Below are 8,898 nucleotides of genomic sequence, written 5' to 3'. Positions count from 1 at the left end.
GTTGGCAGGTGGACACAAGCTGTTTGAGAGACCCAGGCTCTGCCACCCCCTAAAGCTTTATTATTGAGATTGGGTCATACCACACAGGCAGAATAGGAAAGGCGGAGAAAGGGGAAAGTGCAGTATGCAGACCTTCTGAAAAGCCCTGGCCTTGAAGTGGCACATCATTTCTGTTTCTCTTCTACTGGAGATGACTTAGATATGTGGCCATGAGGTAGGCTGGGAATGAGTCTAGCCATGTGCCAGACTACATTTCTGTCACTACTGAAAAGAGGGAAATTTTGTTGGCCAACTGGCACTCTCTGCCATGATGCCCTTTGTTCACCTTAATGGGTAGATTTAGTGAGTTTTCTCCATGAAATCTTTACATAAAATGACAAAAAATTGCTGTATATGTTACAAATATGTTTTCTGATTTACCCTGCTTTTTCTTTGAATTGGAATAATAACACAGAATTCTTTACTTCTTGTAATAAAAATATAAATTATTTCCTTTGAGTGTTCTTGCATTCCTTTTATACGTAGAATTTAATTTTCCATCACAAGATCAGTAAAAGAAACTTTCATATTGTCTTTCTTTTTCCTAATAGATTTATGTCTTCCATTTAACTTTTTAATATCTCTATAATCCATTTTGATAAAGCAGCATCACTGATGAGAGAACATTTAACTATATACATATTTAGCATAGTTTATTAATTCTTCTCCCAAATATTTTATGATACCATGTTTATCACACACTAATTTTCTATATATGCCTTATCTATTTCTGAGTTATCTAGTCTGATCTCTTTGAGCTTGTACATCTTCTCTCAGAACGACATGTTTCTAATTAATGAGGTTGTTTATTTTTATATCTGGTAGTACATTTCCCACTCGTGACAATTTTTTCCCCGAAATGGCTATTTGTATAAGAATAAACTTGAAATCACTTATAACTTTCCAAAATGTATTGATATCTCTATCATGTATCTATCCATTTATTTTCTCATTGACATTCTTATTGAATTGCATTCAACATTAAAATCGGTTTGAATATTAAGATATTCAATCTCTTCAATTCAGGAACATAATGTCTTTCATTTATTCAAGTTTTTAGTTTTTTTTTTCTTTTTAAATGTCGTTTGGTAAAGACTTCATGTTTTTTCTTTAACTTGGCATGAGAGCAGGGTCTCTTGTTGCTCACAGCAAGAATTAATAGCCACAAGTAATTAGATAAAACAATAAACACTTGTTGAGCATCTGTGATGTTTCTAGCACTGTGCTGGCTTGGAGGATTACCAAAAATGAAAAAAAAGTGTAGTTGCTGTCCTGAAAAGATTTCTAGGTCCAGTAGTTAAAGAAAAAATATAAGTATATTATTATTATATAACACGTATAAGATCACCTTAAAAAAATGATGCATTTAGAAACCTTTTTGTAGAATTCTTCATAAACTTCCCTTCCCATTTCTTTACATGCAAATGAGTTCATTCAGCAAGCACTTTTGAGAGTCTACGGGAGACTCTGTTGCATTACCTCTTTGATAGTCACTAGAAGTAGAACATAGCCTCTGTCCTTGGTTAGCACATAACCAGCAAATGAACATGATCAAGGTATCTACAGCAATGTTAACTCCTTTGGAAATGGCGCAAATAGCTCCACATTTGATAATTACAAATCTATCCATCATAAATATCAACTGGTAAAAGTTGAGTACTTTGAATAAAGAGAGAAGTTACGGGTGGTAAATATTCTTCACATATTCTTTTTAAAATTTGTTTTATTTTTGGCCTCCATAATTTTTTCAATAATTTTTTATCTGATGATTTTAAAAATTGAATTAATTTTTAGATTTTCATCGTATCCAATCATTTTTCCTTTTCCCATAATAACAAAGTACTGATCTTCCCCTTTTTGATAAACTTGATAAACTGTGGTGGAGAAAATGCAAGCAAATATCTGAAAATAGTGTAAGGTGGTTGAAAAAATGTTGGGGGTGGGGGTGGAGTGGAGATAAAAGCAGGAGGATACAGAGCCTCTCACTGCGTGGGCCTGGCCTGAGCCTCCTGAGAAGCATTTGGCTTCACTCACTTGTGCTGACGCTTGCTCACAAAGGAGGGAAGTTTCATTTCACTCGCACTCACATGCTCTAGTTTCATAACTGAAACCGTGACTGATAGGATGTGATTAGGTGCAGTCTCAAGACACTGAGTTACCTCTTTAATGAGATTCCTCATCCTGAGCTTTTTTCAGAGTGTGTACTGATAAACATTGGTCATTTCTGTAAGTTGCCTCTAAAATGTTGCTTATTGCACAAAATAACTAAAGCAAATTGTTTTATTCAAGAGGCTTGCCTGGTTAAAACCAACATTTCTGTTGCCAATAATGAACAAAAATATATCCATATTTTAAAAGGAGATAGCATTACTTACATTTTTTATTTAGAATTAATATTTAAAGTTTTTTTCCTTCCTAAAATGTTGGAAATATTCTTCAAGAAATTCATATTCATGCTCAGTTTCTTAAATTAATATTATAGTTTTTAAAGAGCAGGTCCTGCTGCTTACTAGGTCTCTGATCCATAGCACTGACTCCCAACGCAGAACCTAGTAGATGCTCAATAAACATGGAACTGCATGCCCAGATAGTCTTAGTCTCTCAATCTAGAGCTTTCCCTTACAGCTTTAAGTTAACTCTAAAAACCAGGGAATAAGGAATCATTTTCAACTGGTCTCATGTAAATTTTTACATCTTTAATAGTTATAGTAGAATTCTAGTCTGAAATACAATTTTTAAACTTTAATGTAATGTACTATCTATATGACTATAAAAGTCTGCAGATAATATATTCCCTACAGTCTGTGACATTAATATGGTCTCTTTAGCCCCTATCATGGTCCATTTAGAGTTTCCTCCAGGGAAAAGATGTAGATATTTTCTGTTTCTTACTCTGTCTCCCTAAGAACATGCCAGTGCATAATAATGATGATATTAGTACTTGTGAAATAGCCATCAGTTCTAAAGGGATTAGTAACCAGGGAAAAAGAGTCTCTAAATGGGTTGTAATGAAGATCATGAACAGTAAATTAAAATAAAGGAAAGCAAACAAACGAAACCCTTCCACAACAACCTCCAAAGGTGGGAAAGTGCAATGAACTGATTTTAATTGATTTTCCTCTTTAAATGTTCAAATTTGAAAGGGAGTAATCCAAAATGAAAAAAAATACATAAAGAAAGGAAATAGAAAGCAAGTCAGATATATACTATGCCTGCAGATTTCAGATCTGAGATGGCAGGTTAAGATGTGGAGTTGCCCGTGTGTATTTTTAGCAGGATTAAAAGACTGGGGACCTGACAAAGGTCATCAGGTTGCACTAGCACTGCTTCCTCTAAGCCAGCCTTCAGCTACTTTACCTTCTTTTGGCATCATTCGTTTCTGACTTTTGTCCTTTACCTCTCACTCAGGTCCCTTATGGCATTTCCTGTTTAACCATTCACATTAAACCATAGCTGCATCCCTTCCAGTAAACCACTACCTTCTGTGGAACATATCTAACACTTGCTCACTCTTTGTTTCTTGCATGACTCTTGAATGTCTCTGGATTTTGTCCTGTGTCAACACACGGATGACCCAATCATCATGCAGGTAACATTTAAAGATGAATACATTTTATATATAATCCATCTAAGAAATCAAGAAAGCCTCTTATTCATTTTTTAAAGGTCATCTACATTCCTTTGCACTTTTAACAGGTTAATTTGTCTTCAAAATATTTATAATAGAATCATGTTATATGGGAAGTGAGATTTTACCCTATTTGCAAGGTAGCAAGTTAGCCTGGTACAGTTTCATGGATGCTGGTAAAAGACATGAGACTCCTGGGTCAGAAATAAAGAACTTTATTACTCTTAGCAATAGCAGTAGCCAAAATGTCAGCATCTATGTCAGTTTCCTGAGCCCCAGTTTCCACAGGGTCATGTGAAGAAGACTGGGTGATGCTTGTCCATGCAGAGGGTTATGTTACAGAAGAGAACCCCAAAGTTAGGGAACTTCAATTTTTTTTTTCAATTGACATTATGCTTGTCCTTTGCTGTGGAGGAAGAGGCTATATTTAATACACTGGACAGTAAGCACATGTGCCCTTTAATCTGGAGGAAGACACTATCTCTATCTTTCAAGACTGTTCTCAGTACAAACATTTGTGGAAAGACAGTCTAGGACAAAGGCGGTTAGTGCCGCCACTTATAAGCAATCAGAAATATGAAAGACCCATGAAATATTGTTTGCTAACAGTAGGGCTAAGAGTAGAACACATGGAAGAGGGCTGCCCTGGGTGCAGGCAAGATAGATATTCAGCATCTTCAATAATATCAGTGATCAATGCACTTTCCTGAAAACAAAATACAACAAAACAAATTTTTTTGCTCTAATTTTACATTTGTTTCAATTACAGGTGAGTTGAATAATATATGAGTAATATTCAAATTAGAATATTTTATATTTATCCTTAAATAAAAATAACATGTACATCAGAGTTAATTTGGGGAAACTTTCAGTTATACAGTAAGTGTTCCAACACACAAGACTGTCACATATGTTCCTTTATAGAGTAAGTTTGCAAAAGGATGCAAATAATTCAGCATAATTCAAGCTCACTTTGGGTGTAGTTTGTAAGTCCAACCCATGAAGGACAACGCATTTCAGAGTTACAACATTTAAAAGCACAAGGATCATAAAGACAAAGAGATACAACTTGAGTTAATTCACTTCTGCCATGCTGTGTGACTGTTTGGAGGATTTTAACTGTGTCTAATTTTTTTTCCATTGCAAATACATTTGAAAGCTAATACAATTAATCCTGGGGGGAAATACATGTTGAAATTTCAAGAATTTTTTATGAATGAAATTTTTACAAATCTCTGTCAGATGTATCCTTATGTTTAAAACTTTTCCTAATAATTGGAATATCTGTTGCTTAATGAAAATGAAACTTTTTAAAAATTAAAATTAATAAGTGTTAATTAATGAAGTATAAGATGGATTGAATCTATATATACTGTCTATTGAACATGTAAGTGCACAATAAAGACAGCGATTGTCACAAAATCATTGACAAATTTATAAAACTGCCTTGAAACAGCAACTGTAATTTTATTATTCTCTGCTGTGACTACCCAATATTTAGGTACAAGTTTTTTCTCCTTTTTCAAAAGATTTATTAGTGTAATTGAACAGTATCAAACCATTAGTTTTTTCCTTTTTGTACTTTTATAGTTTTTGTAGTTAAAAATTTTACTGGCATGATTATATATATGAAGTTAAATAGAAAATCTTACTTATTTTCTGGCCATTAATATTGTTTATTTTATTTTATGATTATTACTGAACATAGTTTTGCTGTATGGGAGAGAGAGCTGATAAAGCAAACAAACAAATAAAACTATCTTCCCCGGGTGTCAAATGTGCTACTGTAGGGCTATCAACAATGAGCCAGCACAAAGATTATGACTAACCACTAGTCTGAATAAATGTAACTGAGTCTTCAGCATTAACAAAATCTAAAGTGACTGAAAATCATAGGATTGATTGGGATTGTTGTTAAGAGAGCCATCCTCCAGAGTAAAACAGGAATTCTGCAGCACACAGATAGTATAGTTACTGGGATGATCAAACTGTTTCTTTTTCATACCTCAATAAGTCAAAGCTCCTCATTATACCAGTTATGTTCTACTTCCTTGTTCCAGCTATCATGCAAAAGTCCTTGAAACAATCTTGGTTACAATCTACAACCTTGGTTACATCAATTGCCAAGCCCTTAGTGTGCTGTGCCTATATATTTTATTACTATATTAATACAATTACTTGTTACCACAATTTCAATATGCAATTATTACACCCATTTTATAGCTTGAATTATTTCATTAAGCACACTCACCTTAAGAAGTTGATCCAGAAGTAAAACTTTTCTAAAGAGCCCACCCTAACCTCCCCAAAATATGCACTGTAGCTTCTAATCACACATTAAAATAGCTAAGGTAGCTGAGGTGGAGTAGAATTCACTGAACTAGTGTAAATAGATAAATGTATAGATAAATAATACAACTGGGATATTGTATGTCTTCATAGTACATACATTTATTATTAGAAAAATATTACTACAGAAGTGAAATTGTCCTTACTATAGAGACATGTTAATTGCACTTATAAGCATTAGATTTAGTGAGAAAAGCAAGATCACACATAGATTTCTTCTCCAATCAATTTCCCTAAGTATGATGTTTTATTCAATCTTTAGCTTATAGATATTTTTGTTTCTTTTGTCATCTAAAAATTCATGAAATATATAGGCAACTAAATTTTCATAAGTATGACAGTTTTAAGTTTCTTGTAAATAAATTCAGTAGTTATGCTATATCAAATTTAATGAAGTATTGCAATTGTTATCTCTTTATTGTAGTATGAAATTTAGCCCCGCATGATGGGGTTGAGGGGTCTGGATTGATTTGCTGCCTCTTCTGTTCCTCTTTAATGAAAATGAAAATATAAGTATTTTCTTCAAGTGACTGAGAATTGCAAAGAAATATACAAAATACCTGAAAATATCGACAGGTCCTAAATCTCTTAATCTAAATGAGAAGAAAACATTAGCAATTCAATGTCTTCCCAATGGACAGAAAACTCAATAAGAAAAAGAGTGGTTCCACATATTATTCTACCAGACTGCTCTTGTATTTTGTTTTTAATTACGTCATTTAAACTGAGGTAAAAATAACCCAGTAATACAAGGGAAATGGAAATGATTAGAAACCCCAAGATGGGAGAAAACACTGCTGGAATTCTTCAGTGAGCAAAGAATAGCTCTAGATATAAGTGGAGTCTTAAAGATAATCTCTACTTTGTAAGAAATGTATCACAGTATTTGAAAGCCCTTCTCGCCTTAAATTCTATCTCTTTACAATGGCATAAAGAAGCAATATTAAGAACGAATTATATCTGTAGTCAGCCTTGAGGCTAGACAATCATCAATGCTACATTTGCCAGGCATCTCCCAGAATCTTTTCAGAGGTTCTAAACTGTCAGGCAAAGATGTAATTCTCCATGGGAATTAGACAGGAGAGGAGAAATATGACACTGGTCATATTTCTCACCCTTATTAATGCCTGTGCAGACCAGGGTCCTGTTAAAATATTCCAATAATCTAATTTATTTAGAGGACTCCTTTCTAACAGTTTCTCTTTCTGTGGGACACACACACACACACACATACACACACACACACACATACGACTGATACGGAGGAAGAAAAAACTTTTCTAGATCCACAAAAGTTCAGGCTAGATACATGACTCAAGGTAATTTGTATACAACTCCAAAGCCACCTCTTTAGACCACTTGGAAATATGATTGCCTGCAGAGTGTCTGTCACAGCCTGAATTGTGTTTCATACAAAATTCCTAAGTAGACTGTGGAAGCCCTAACCCCCAGCATCTCAGCAGGTGACTGTATTTGGGATCTTTAAAGAGTATTTAAAGAGGCAATTAAACTAAAAGGAGGTCACTGGGGTGAGCTCATTCAATATGACTGTTATTCTTATAAGTAGAGGAAATGAGGACACAGATACACTCAGAGAAAAGAACATGGGAAGACACAGGAAGAAGGTGGCCATCTATAAGCCAAGAGGAAAAGTCTCAGAAAAAACCAATCTAGCAACACTTTGATCTTGAGCTTCTGGACTCCAAAATGGTGAGAAAATGAATTTCTGTTGTTTAAGCCACCCAGGCAGTGGTACTGTGTTATGGCAGCCTTGGAAAACTAATGCAGTGTCCACGAACCCCTACTGAGGTCCAGGAATGCCATGGCAGTAGACTGCATTCACAAGTTCGTTCACCAATGTTTTTGGAGAACCCGACATGCACTGTGCTAATATTTCTGGCTGTACAGATGAATGTGAGACCAATCTCTTTAACGTCACCGCCTTTCTAAATTTTCATGGGCAAAGCACGCTGCCACACTGATACCAGTGAAAAACCCAGGGCTTTGAGTCCAAATGACTGATTTCCCCAGATCACCGGCTTTCCTCTCCTCTATGTTCTGAACCTTCTTCCCCTAATCCCTTGTTTGAATTATCCATAACCACAAGCAGCAACACTGAAAGCTTTCTGACCTTTAAAGAAGCATTTGAACAGATGTTCCCCTCACTAATAAACAAGGAAATGCAAACGGAATAAAACAATGAGATGCGATGTTTAACCCTTCAGATATACATACTTGGAAGGTGCAGGTTATGTTTAAATTATTTGAAGAAGTATTTTCAGAATATATCAATGCGATACGAGGATTACTTGAGACATTATAAATGATACACAAAGAATGAACAACTTTATTTTGCAAACTGGGTTAAACAAAGAAAACAGATATTTTACTGCACTACGCCTCAGGCTCTTTAATCACAAGTGTGCCTCAAGAATCTCTCATGCAGCAGTTATCAGTGTTTGCTACACATTAAAATCACCTGGGGATTTTTTTTTTTTTAGTTTTTAAAAATTCTGATGCCTTGGTCTGACCCCCAGAAGTTCTGACTTAATTGGTATGATGTATAGCATGAACATCCAGATTTTTTAAGCTTTTCTACATGACTTAAATGTGCAGCCAAATCTGAGAACCTCTGTATTCTACAAATACAAGAGAAAGAGAATGTTGAGTTTACCCAAATTAGTTAACCATACAGGTTTTGGAGGTTTTGTTGTTGGCTTCTTTACCAATCACCTACCAGCACTTCTAGAGGCCATCACTCTATCAGGCCAGCAGCTTCTACATGGTGCAGTATGTGATAGAAACAGTGGATCTCATGGTCCTGTAGTGGTCCTATAGGTCCTGTGGTTTTGTGCAATGTTAGGCAGTTTCCTATATTTTTG

The sequence above is a fragment of the Pongo pygmaeus genome, chromosome 5 (genome assembly GCF_028885625.2).
Source record: "Pongo pygmaeus isolate AG05252 chromosome 5, NHGRI_mPonPyg2-v2.0_pri, whole genome shotgun sequence".
NCBI lineage: Eukaryota > Metazoa > Chordata > Mammalia > Primates > Hominidae > Pongo > Pongo pygmaeus.
Note: the sequence above shows the minus strand (reverse complement) of the source record.